The sequence below is a fragment of the Vicia villosa genome, linkage group LG4 (genome assembly GCF_029867415.1).
Source record: "Vicia villosa cultivar HV-30 ecotype Madison, WI linkage group LG4, Vvil1.0, whole genome shotgun sequence".
Classification (NCBI taxonomy): Eukaryota; Viridiplantae; Streptophyta; class Magnoliopsida; order Fabales; family Fabaceae; genus Vicia; species Vicia villosa.
Genome location: NC_081183.1, coordinates 123252914 through 123266202, shown reverse-complemented (window position 1 = coordinate 123266202; position 13289 = coordinate 123252914).

Below are 13289 nucleotides of genomic sequence, written 5' to 3'. Positions count from 1 at the left end.
AAATCAAACAATTTCATCAATGTTTTTTATACTATTTTCATTAAAATTCAAAAATTTCAAAATATCAAGACATGAGTTTCTAATGTAATGAAAAATCATAAAATTAAGTAAATTTCAAATGTATATTGCAAAAAATATCCATTAAAAATTAATTTCGCAACAGCTGCAGTACACATCACAACACTAACACTAATCAAATCATAACATCTGCGACCGCAGCCACAATTTCAAACCATTGACTAAAGCACTATGTTGTTTTTCCAACTACTTTATTCTTTTCCAACGCTATTGAAATAAGTAGATGTATAATTTTAAAACACAATTTTGATTCATCGTCATCACTTTGCATAAATCCAAAATTTGTTGCATACACATTGCTTTTTAAGTTGATCGGTTTTTCACGAATGCAATTTCACAAATAAATAGTAAAGTAACAAACCCATGCGTACACATGGCTTCTGGTCTTGTACGCGCATTTGTTTACCTAATATATTTATTTTTAATAGAAGGTTAAAAAAGAAAAAATATTTAAATCAATAATAGATTTTTTCATATATAAAAATATTTAAATCAATATTAGAATTTTTTCCGTATACCATTTTTGGATCATAAATACCATTTTTCGTATATAAAAATATTTATTATTGTTGCAGTTTAAAAATATAATAGTGAAAAACCTTACTTTATCCAAGAAAATATAGGCCGTAAAACAGAGCTGGTATATGATATTACAATATATAGGAGAGCTATTATAGACTTACATTAATTGTGGGACTCCAAACTGGATTTTATGGAAGAAAATTCAACTATAATCTTTTGTAATGCAGAGCTAGTACATGTGATTGTAAGTATGAGAAAGAAGAAAGGCAAAAGTCAGCAGAAGTCTTATAGTGGCGAAGCATCTAGTATTCGATGCTATCATTGTAAGAAGGAGGGTCACACAAGAAAGGTGTGCCCTGAACACCTGAAATATCATGGAGGTAAGGATAATGGAAATGCAGCTATTGTTCAAGATGATTTCGAATCATCTGATGTTCTTGTGGTTTCAAGCAGTGACTCGAGAAGAGAGTGGATTATGGATTCAGGTTGCACTTGGCACATAAATCCAAACAAAGACTTGTTCGAGGATATATGTGATCAAGATGGTAGATCAGTATTGCTTGGAAACAGCAAAGCTTGCATGATTGCAGGTGTTGGATCTGTGAGATTCAAGCTCCATGATGAGTCAATAAGGTTATTGTCTGAAGTCAGGTATGTTCCTGATTTAAAGAGAAATTTTCTTTCTCTTGGTTAATTCGACAAGAAAGGATATGTTTTCCAATGATAGAAAAGTATCCTAAGAGTTATGAAGGGGTCGAAGGAAGTCTTTGGAGGCGTGAAGAAACAAGGCTTGTATACCCTTGAGGCTGAAGTTGTAAGAGGTTTGACAAATGTTGCATCCACGAAACCTTTGGTCGAAGACAGAAATCTGGCACATGAGATTGGGCCATGTAAGTGAAAGAAGTCTGGTCGAATTAGGGAAACAAAATCTGCTTCGTGGAGACAAAGTCGAAAAGCTGAAGTTTTGTGAACCCTATGTACTTAGAAAATCTTGCTGAGTGAAGTTCAACAAAGGCTAACAAAGAACATATGGATCCCTTGATTACATCCAGGATCAAGGTATTTTATATCCATAGTTGATGATTACTCTAGGAAGTTATGGGTATTCATCCAGAAGACTAGGGATTAAACTTTTGAGAATTTCAAAAGTTGGAAGACTCTAGTCGAAAATCAGACTGGCAGGAAGGTCTGATAATGGCCTTGCATTTCGCAACGAGGCGTTCGACAGTTTTTGTGCTGCCTTTGGTATTACAAGGCACATAACTACTGCAGGTACTCCATAACAAAATGGTTTGGCAGAAAGGTTTAATCGAACTATTTTGGAGAGAGGCAGATGCATGTTGACTAGCGCTGGACTAAAGAAGGTGTTTTGGGCTTAGGCTGTTTCGACAACAACATATCTGATAAATAAATGTCCTTCAACAGCGTTCGATATGAAGACACCTAAAGAAGTTTGGTCGGGACATCCACCAGATCTAGACAAACTGAGAGTATTTGGCTGCGTAGCCTATGCTCACATCAAGCAAGACAAGGTCGAACCTAGAGCTCTTAAATGCATGTTCATGGGATACCCTGAAGGAGTTAAAGCTTATAAGCTATGGTCCCTAGAGTCAGGTCACAAGAAGTGTATAACGAGTCTAGATGTAGTTTTCAATGAAACTGAAATGGCTTTTAAGAAAATTGATGATGTTGGTCGAAATGCAGAAACATCTGACGAAGAGCTGGAACAGGTAGAGAATCCTGTTGAGGTGGAGCATGTTGAAGTTGAATTGCATATCCCTGATGAAGTCGAAGAAGAAGATGATGAGGAAGTTGAGGAAATTGTCGATGACTACCTATTATTAAGATATACGTCGAGAAGATTCATCAAGCCACCTTAGAGACTTGGGTATGTAGATCTTATAGCTTATGCCTTAATCTCTGCAAGTGAGGTTCTTGACGAAGAACCTATAGACTATAAGGAAGTTATGAGGAGTCGAAAGAAGACTGAATGCATTGAATGATGAGATGAAATCTCTTCATGATAATCACACCTGGGAACTGATTAAGAAACCTGCTGGAGCAAGGTTAGTCCGCTGTAAATGGATTTTCAAAGTTAAGGAAGGAATTAAAGGAGTGGCGTCGAAAAGATATAAGGCAAGGTTGGTCACAAGGGGTTTCTCTCAGAAAGAAGGTGTCGACTTCAATGATGTGTTTTATCTTGTTTTGAAGCATAGGTCCATTCGAATGTTGCTTGCCATGGTGGCACAGTTCGATCTTGAACTGGAACAGATGGATGTGAAGACTGCGTTCTTGTATGGTGATCTAGATGAAACAATCCTGATGAGGAAACCCGAAGGCTATGTCGAAAAGGAGAAGGAAGAATATGTGTGCCAGCTGAAGAGATCTTTATATGGGCTGAAACGATCTCCTCGACAGTGGAATAGGAGATTCGAAAAATTCATGGCACACATAAGTTTCATTGGAAGCCAGTTCGACAACTGTGTTTACTTCAAATCTCGACCTGGAAATTCAATTTTTATTTTGTTGCTTTATGTGGATGATATTCTCATAGCAAGCAACAATGTCGAAGATGTAATGAGGGTGGAGGATGAACTTACTAAGGAGTTCGATATGAAGGATCTGGGAGCTGCCTCCAGGATTCTTGGAATTGACATTTGAAGAGATAGAAAGAAGTCGAAGTTATGCTTATCTCAAGAGGCATATCTACAAAAAATTATCGAAAAGTTTGGTATGTCGAATTCGAAGCCAATTGTGACTCCGACAAACCCTCAATTCAAGTTGAGTATAGATCAGTGTCCTAGTACTGATGTCAAAAGAGCCTATATGAATAGCATCCCATATGCTAACATAGTTGGTTCTGTGATGTATGCTATGGTATGTAATAGACCCGACGTAGCATATGCAGTATGTCTTATAAGCAGGTACATGGCGAATCCCGGAAAGGCTCACTAGCAAGCATTGATGTGGATTCTAAGGTACATTAATGGATCTTTAAACAAAGTTCTAATTTATGGTTGAGCCTTGGGTGAAGATAGTAAAGCAGTAATCGAAGGATATGTCGACTCTGATTATGCAAGTTGTATGGATTCCAGAAAATCTATTTCTGGATATGTTTTCACTATGTTTGGCATAACAATTAGTTGGAAGGCCACACTTCAAAAGGTTGTTGCTCTATCAACCACTGAAGCGGAGTATATTGCCCTAACTGAAGCTGTTAAAGAAGCATTGTAGCTTGAAGGTTTTGCAAAGGAGCTAAATTAAACTTCAAGGTTGAGGTATCACTGTTAAATGTGATAGTCAAAGTGCAATACACCTGTCGAAGAACTCAGCATATCATGAGTGAACTAAGCACATCGATGTGAGGTTGCATTTCGTCAGAGGAGTAATCGAGCATGGAGAAGTCCAAGTGCTGAAGGTTTCGACAGATCACAATGCCGCTGATATGATCACCAAGTCATTGCCGAGTTGCAAGTTTTTCCATTGTATGCAGTTGATAGAGCTGCATGAAGAAAGCTAGTTTGTTCCCTTGATGTTGTAGAGTTAGGTCCAAGGTGGATATTTGTGAGATATTGGATCGAACTCTAGTATGGTCCAAGGGTGGCTTCTTGGTTTGACAGGATTAAGCATGAAGTCGAAGGGTGTTCACATGCTGGTGTCGAAGATGCTAGGGTTGTTAGCATGTTAGATTAGGTTTTAGTGTTTAAACCCTAATCTGTTAAGTTAGCTTGTTTATTAAGCTGGCTTGTATAGTGGGACTTGTGGAAAAAGCCCATTAGTTAATATGTTAGGTTTTATCATAAATAACATACTAGACTCTCATCATTGCATACTGCAAATCCTAATTTAGGGTGAGAGAGGTTATTTGTTATTCTTGTAAACATGAAATCTTGTTTTCTATTCATTCTTTGTTTTATACTTTGTTCTTGGCATTGAATTCACAATAATCTTTTATTATTAAACACCACAATTCACTATGCTAAATTTGTCTTTTAGCAGCACCCCTACGAAAGCGCTTTTATGAAAAAGCGCTGGCATAGGTTTCGCTAAAAACAAAATTAAAAAACACGCTAAAATAGCGCTCTTATAGGGGGGGTTACGAAAGCTCTTTTCAAAAGCGCTCTTATAGGGGGGTTATGAAAAGCGCTTTCAAAAGCGCTACTATAGGGGGTGGGGTACAAGAGCGCTTTTGCCCCGAAAAGCGCTGGTAAAGGCCTGGCTACGAAGGCGCTTTTCAGAAGCACTGTCATAGCCTTTTTAAAATTAAATTTTTTAAAAACAAAATTATACTAACGCGCGTTTCCTAATAATCCCTAATTCCTCTTTCTCTGCCCAGGAAACCTAGAAAACTCAGAAAATCAACGAATCCACGAATTCAACCTCATTCAGAAATTGATTATCCACCCTCTTTCTCTGCCCAGGAAACCCAGGAAACCCAGAAAACTCAGAAAATCAACGAATCCACGAATTCCTCTTTCTCTGCCCAGAAACCTCACGCAAAGAAGAAGCCGAGAGAAGACGAAGGAGATATTGAAGCTGAAGCACCGTGCCACCGTCTTCTTCCAGCCCTCCCCTCGCTGTTTCGAACTGCAGCACCGCGCCGCCGTCTTCTTTCACGGTGCCTGCCCTTTTCTTTGATCTTTGTATTTGTTATTTTCCATCTTTATAATTTTCTCTCTTTCTGCAAAATCAATCTTTGATTCTTAAAGCTAAAATGATCAATTTAGGGACAAGTTAAGTTGTATATCTGAACCTTGTATTTGTGATATTTGACACAAAATTCTAGCATATAAACTTACATGCTGCTGTGTTGGAATTTTGATATGGATATATTTGCTGGATATTGAGTTCTATGGTGCTTACTTACACTCGTGTCAAAGTTTTTGATGCCAAACATGCTAATATTGTGTTGTGTCGGGGTCTCAAGGTGTCGAGCTCAATTTAACATTCATTAGCTTGCTACTTTGTGTGTGAGTTTGACATGTTGACATGCTTCTGGATTTGTGTTGTTATTAATGTGTCGGTGTTGTGTCGACGACGAGATTTGACATAGCTTTGAGGGGATGAAGACCATTTTCATTTCAATTATTAATGTGTCGGTGTTGTGTAACTATTATTGTAGTGAGTTTGGTTGTGTTTTTACTCTCGTTTGTTTAACTCTGTGGAATAACTTAAAAGAAGTGAAAACAAACAACTTATAGCTTATATGAGAACAATTTGACTTTATTTAATCTTTTGATATGGAAATAGCTTATTCATAAACACTTGTATGATTAACACTTGATTAAGCTGTTGGATAACAAATAGTGTCTATTTGCATTTTGTATCTACTCTTAGTCCTTTGAGATTGGTTTGATGATTAAGTTTTCTTTGGTGTCTGGAATTCATTTTATGACTTAGAATTGATTTCAAAATGTTTATGGGATGAATCTGTTAGTTTAATCTGTTGTGATTTTTTTTTCATTGTCTTCATTTAAGTTATGGGAATAGTCCAATGGTGAAATTGTGATTCTAGTTTTTAGTTATTATTGTATATAACTGAAATGGTGTGCGTCGTCAATCTAAATCAAAGAACTTCTTGGTGCTTATTACATTTTATTTGAACATTAAGAACTTAAAGTGTTGCTGTATTATTACTCTGTGATCTGTTATCTGCACTCAATAAGTTTATGGATTGAGTAGTAATAAGTTAGTAGTATACTGTTAAACTAAAATGCCAATGGCATTAGAAAATATCAGCTTGTTATGTTATTCAAATGCTATAGCATTGATCTGAAAAGTTTATTTTATGGACAAAACCTGTGCCTGAGTCTTTAACCAAATGAATATCAGCTTGTAAATTCGGGTGTTTGTAGTTACAAGCTAATTGATAATTGATTTCATATCATATTAAATAATTGAGTTCTAGATTGGGGTTTTTTTGATATTGTGTTAGTAGTGGTGTATTTAACTGCATCGTGTGTGTTTAATTTTACAGTTACTTTGAAGGCTCTGGTTTCTACTTGTACAACGCCGATTCAAACCTACCCGTCTCCCACATCAAGTCCAACTCAGGTTACTAGCCCTTTCTTCTTGCTTATAGTTTGTTGTTTTCTGCTTATAGTTTATTGTTTATGGTTCTATTTAATTTCAATTTAGTGTCTCTCAACCAGTTTTTTGGTTTGTGGACTTATATTACCTTGAAATAAGGTAATGTCTTCTTTAAGAAATCGGGGGTAGGCTGAAATAAGGTACTGTCTTCTTTTAGAGACTCAAACAATCGAGACAACTGTAACTTCCTATCTTTAGCTAACTACCAACTTAACCAATATGAAAGCTATAGGATCTCATTAGGTATTGCTTAAGTGTTTCTTATTCACAGTAGTTACATTATATTTCAAGACTAGAGTGGTTTGACAAGATTTATTTCTATTATTCACACTTTATAGGATCTCATTAGGTATTCTGATCAAGACATAATGATGATAGCTATTTCTTATCTTGACAGAATTCCTTAGTACCTGATAGAGAAACCAAGAAGCAAAAGCATTTGTTTAGCTTAATTAAGACATGGATATAACATGGATGAATTCAAACCGATTGTCGAAAGATTACGAGAAAGGGGTATGGGAATTCGTTAAGTTTGCGGTTGCGCACTCCGAAGACCCGATTCGAATGCCGTGTCCTTGCTTGGGTTGCTGTTATGGGGGTAAGGTTGACGGGAATAAGTTGGCATCGCATTTACTACGGTTTGGAATTGATAGAAGTTATACATGTTGGACAATGCATGGTGAGAAAAGTAACGGGAATGTTGAGTCGAGGTGTAATACGAAGTATGCTTCAAACGACGATTGCACAGACACATATGATTATGATCGAGTCGAAGAGATTGCAGAAGCGCTTGAAGAAGATCTTGAGGATTGTCCCAAAATGTTCGAGAGGTTGGTAAGCGATGCAGAGAAACCGTTGTATGAGGGTTGTACAAAATTCACAAGATTGTCTACGGTGTTAAAGTTGTACAACTTAAAGGCGAACAATGGATGGTCGGATAAAAGTTTCACAGAGTTATTAGCCCTTATGAAAGATATGCTACCAGATGATAATGTTCTTCCCAATCGAACGTATGAGGCCAAAAAGATGTTGTCCTCTATTGGCATGAGCTATGATAAGATACATGCATATCCAAACGATTGCGTTTTGTTTTGAAACGAGTATGCAGCGTTGAATGATTGTCCTAAATGCGGTGCCCCTCGATATAAGAAAAAGTTGTCTCCGGCCAAAGTCTTATGGTATTTTCCTATAATTCTGAGATTTAGACGCATGTATCATAGTGAAACCGATTCAAGACACTTGACTTGGCATGCAGATGAAAGAATTATTGATGGAAAGTTGCGACATCCGGCAGACTCACCACAATGGATGAAAGTTGATACTGATTATCCTGAATTTGGAAAAGAAGCAAGAAACCTTCGCTTGTCATTGTCTACTGATGGAATGAACCAGCATGGTATTCAAAGTATCTCGCATATCACATGGCCTGTGATTCTTATGATTTATAACCTACCTCCGTGGCTATGTATGAAGCGTAAGTACATGATGTTATCTATGCTAATTTCTGGGCCTAAACAACCAGAGAATGACATAGACGTATACTTGGCACCCTTAATCGAAGATTTAAAGTTTTTGTGGGAGAACGGTGTGGAGGTTTACGATGGGTATAGGAAAGAAAGTTTCAACTTGAGGGCGATGTTGTTTGGAACAATTAATGATTTTCCAGCATACGGAAATCTATCCGGGTACAACAATAAAGGTCAAAAGGCGTGTCCTGTTTGTGAAGATGAAACCGATACGACACGATTGGAGCTTCGTCAGAAGAATGTCTTTCTCGGCCATCGTAGATTCTTAAATTCTAATCATCACTACCGTGGGTGGAGAAAAGCATTCAATGGAAAGGCCGAACATCGTACAACCCCGCCTTTTTTGTCAGGTGATCAAATTTTTGAAAAGGTGAAAGATGTGAGCACTCAGTTTGGCAAGCCTTTTGCACATTCACTTGTCAAGGGTGGGTGGAAGAAGAAGTCAATTTTTTTTGAACTTCCATATTGGAAGTCGTTGTACGTAAGACATTTCCTGGATGTTATGCATATTGAAAAAAATATATTTGACAGCGTCATAGGTACGTTACTCAATATACAAGGAAAGTCTAAGGATGGCCTTAACATAAGGAAGGACATGGTAAACATGAGAATGAGAATTGAATTGGGACCCGTGACGAAAGGAAGACGAACATATCTGCCACCTGCTGTTTACACTCTATCTAGAAAGGAGAAGAAAACATTGTGTAAGTTCCTCAGTGAAGTTAAAGTTCCAGAAGGCTACTCTTCAGATATTAGAAGACTTGTGTCCATGAAAGACCTCAAGTTAAAGAGTTTGAAGACGCATGATTGCCATGTTATAATGGAACATTTTTTACCAATAGGTATACGTTCTATTCTGCCAGAAAAAGTAAGAAGCGCAATAACTAAGCTGTGTTTCTTCTTCAGGTCAATTTGCAGTAAGGTGGTCGATCCCGCGATCTTACCAACATTGCAAAAAGAGATAGTTGTTACTTTATGTGATCTTGAAATGTATTTTTCTCCCTCGTTTTTTGACATAATGGTTCATCTAGTCGTTCATCTTGTGAAAGAGACACAATTGTGCGGACCAGCTTATATGAGATGGATGTACCCTGCTGAACGTAATATGAAAATATTAAATGGGTACGTGAAAAACAGAAGTCGACCGGAGGGTTGTATTGCCGAACGATACGTTGTTGAAGAAGCGGTTGAGTTTTGTACTGAATATCTGTCAAATGTTCAATCAATTGGACTCCCCAAATCTCATATTGTCGAAAAAAAAGAAGGAAAAAGGCTAATTGGAAATAAAGTTGTGACAGTATCAATGGTCGAACGGGATCAAGCGCACTTGTATATTCTGCACAATGAGATTGAGGTTGAGCCGTATGTTGAAATGCACAAGGTTGTTCTCCGAGATTTAAATCCGAATAGAAATGAGAACTGGATAGTACGAGAGCACAATCGAAGTTTCATACCGTGGTTTAGGGAACATATTTATTCAAAGTATCGTTCAGATCCTGCTTCAGTAACAAAAAGGTTGAGATGTTTAGCCTATGGTCCAAGTATAATTGTGTTTTCTTATAGCGCAAACGCAATTAATGGATACACATTTTATACCAAAGAACAGGATGATAAAAGTACTATGCAAAATAGTGGTGTTACCTTGGTAGCTGAAGCAATGCACATATCAAGTGCGAATGACTTAAATCCGAAATTTGCAAATTTGTCATATTTTGGGGTTATCGAGCGCATTGTGGTGTTTGATTACGCAAAGTTTCAAATTCCTGTATTTGGTTGCAAGTGGGTTGAAAATAATAGTGGCATACGAATGGATAAGTCGGGATTTTTGCAAGTGGATCTCAACAGGGTGGGGTACAAAGATGAGCCTTTCATTCTAGCCTCTCAAGCTAAACAAGTGTTCTATGTCAATGATCCGACAAGTACGAAATGGTCTATAGTGCTTTTATCAAACAAAATAGTTGATGAAAACATTGGAGATCAAGGTGATATTGATGTTGGCATTGAATCTTGTACAAGAAACGATTAAGATAAGAACGAATCTTGTACTAGAAATGATCATAATGAGGGTATTTGGATCAATCCAACCGTTCGCGTTGTTAAGAGACGCGTAGCACACAATCCTACCAAGAAAAGAAAGAGACGTTAGTGAAAAAGGTAATAGTATATATATTCCGACTAATGTGCGTTATTCAATTTGTACCGATTGTTATATATTCAATTTGTATAGTTTTTTCAATTTGATTCCGATTGTTACAATACTTATTCAATTTTGGTGCATATTTTCGTTTTGTACATAACTTTTGAACCATGTATCCGTTTGTCGACTTCTTTACATGTAACTATACTATTTTGACAATTTCGGAGCTGCTCATTCACTTATCTTTACATTGCGGGACTGTTTTTTTATCGGTTTTGGTTCTTCCCGTGATCAAAAGTCGGGCTTAGGGTCTGAATTTCGGAAAAATGACTTCATTTTTGAGTCCGTGAGGACGTTTTACCATAGCTGATCGGTCACCATTTCTAGTAAGTTATGTCGTTCATCCGGCACAAATTTATCATCTCGGTAACACATTCGGTTGTTTTATTGCTTTTTAAGTTAAGTTTATCGTATTTACTAATTTGTAGTATTGCATTGCAGTTGGTTTAAAGTTTATGTCAAAAGATCTTCTTTATGCCTTTGTTTGGTAGTGTTAGTGTTTTGGCCAGGTTGATGCATGTGAAAATAGGAACTTGTGGCGCGCACGAGTGGATGAAAAGAAGCCGGGAAAGCTGATTTCAGAGGTCAACACGGGCACCCGTGTGTAGCAACACGGCCCGTGTTGAAATGTGGCTGGAAACGCAATTTTGGAGCTGAAACAGAGCATCTACACGGGCACCCGTGTTCACAGACCCGGACCGTGTGGAAAAATGGCCAGAAACAAGTTTTTGAATCAATAGGCAGACGAACAACACGGGCACCCGTGTGCAGCAACACGGCCCGTGTTGATGATGCGTGCTGATTATGTGTTTCTATGTTTTCTTGCTCCAATGTGATCATTAAGGGTACTTTTGGTATTTGGCTTCAACCTGAATGGAAGAGAGATTATAAAAACAACTTTAGGGCAAGAGAGAAGGGACTTTTTTGACAGATTAGAGAAAAGAATACAAGAGAAGATTGGAGAAAGCAAGGGTTTGGGAGAGAAGAAGATCTTCATGAACGGAAGCAATTGAAGATTCAATCTCCTCCAATTTCTTGTAATGTCTTTATTCATTATTATGTTTTCTTTGAATACTATGAGTAGCTAAACCCCCCAATGCTAGGGGGTGGCTCTGATTTAACTTTGTAATGACTCTGCGTTTGCAATTGCGATAACAATCATGTTTTTAATTGTTGATTTATTCTCTTGATGTTTCTAATGCTTTTCCTTTCGGACAAATTGGAATTGATCTATGATTATCATTTAGGCGGACCACCATTGATAATGCTTTCATGAGAATATGCTATAATAGATATTACCTAGGACTAGGAATACCTTATAGCAACCGGATATTCTTGATAACTAATTGCTTGATTTCATCGTAAATTTCTAAGGACTTAGGGTTTAGGATGAAGGATCAAAGGTTTTTTCACTAAGGACTTAGGATCAAACAACCTTAAGAACCGGTAATTGATTATTGAAAATAAGTTGTTGCAATAGAAATTTCAGAGTTGTTACATTGTCAATCATCCACTATCCTTAGCATGTTACTCATATTTGTTACAAAGTCAATTTCATTTACTGCTTATTCTATTTTTCGTTAAGTGATAATAACCAAACAAAACCCAGTTGAAGTTTTTGTTTAATTGAACTCTGAATTGAACTCATCATTCCTGCGCAGTCCCTGAGATCGACATTCGGGGAATTTTCCCTATTATTACAAGAGGCAAAATAGTACACTTGCTATTTTTCCGATCAACAGCCATGTAAATTTCGTTCAATTCCGACAACTTTCTTTTTTTGACGCTTATTCTGATTTCACCGATTTCGATTCCGATTAACTTGTACATGCATGGTTTGACTTCCATTTGACTTGTATAGATTGTTAGCTTATTAATAGTGTACTAATGTGCTTTAGTTTGTTTGATACAGGTTCAATGGCTAGTAATCAAGAAAACCCACAAGAGAACCCACAAGAAAACCCACAAGATATGCCACAAGAAAACTCACAAGATATAGATGCTCCGGATACATCATCAAAAGAAGTTGCACGAGGTGTGTCCCTTACGAAGGGAATCATTCGACATAGAGACCAAGGATTGATATATAATTTGGAATGGAATTCTAATAACCAACCAATTGGTCCTAATTCTGCAAAGTTGACAAGCTACATTGGTACACTTGTTCGTTTGCATATTCCAATCTCCGTGGCTAAATGGAATCTGAAAAGCAAAGAGTTGGATGAGAAAAAAGACATGATTTGGGACGAGCTTAAGGTGTCATATATGGTTGTTGTTATTATCTTGACGATAATTTGATTAAATTACTAATACTAACTGTTGCACCCCAAAATTTGCCCTCTTTTCTTGTGCTATAAGTTATCAAAGACGTTTATTTCGGCGGCCAAAAATCAAGAAAATAATAAAAGGTTTCTCATCCGAGTGCTTAAATTTGTGGATGTTCGATTGAGGATTAATTGGCTTAGATGTTGAGGTTTCCTCTACGCCTCAAATACTTTCTTCCTCAAGGATTCTTCAATGCGTTGTTGTTTTGATGTTTCGAAATGCAAGTGCGGTAGCATAAGAGATTGACTGGCTCAATTTGCTTTGGCCAATACACTTTGTGGTTCTCATCAAATACTTGTTACTTCAATCAAAAGTTAACTGGTGTCTTGAGAATTAAGATTAAGGATTCAAAGTTGTCATTGAAGCTTAGAAACGAAGATTTACCAAGTGAACCAAGTTTCATCGAGATGGCGTGTTGATTAGAGTTTATTGATTAATATTCAAAAGAATCTTCATGGGAATTTAAATGATTCAAATTGGAAGAGAAATTACTTTGAGTGGTTGGGAAATTTGTTGTTTGGATTCAAATAAATTGAAGATACATCAAGAAT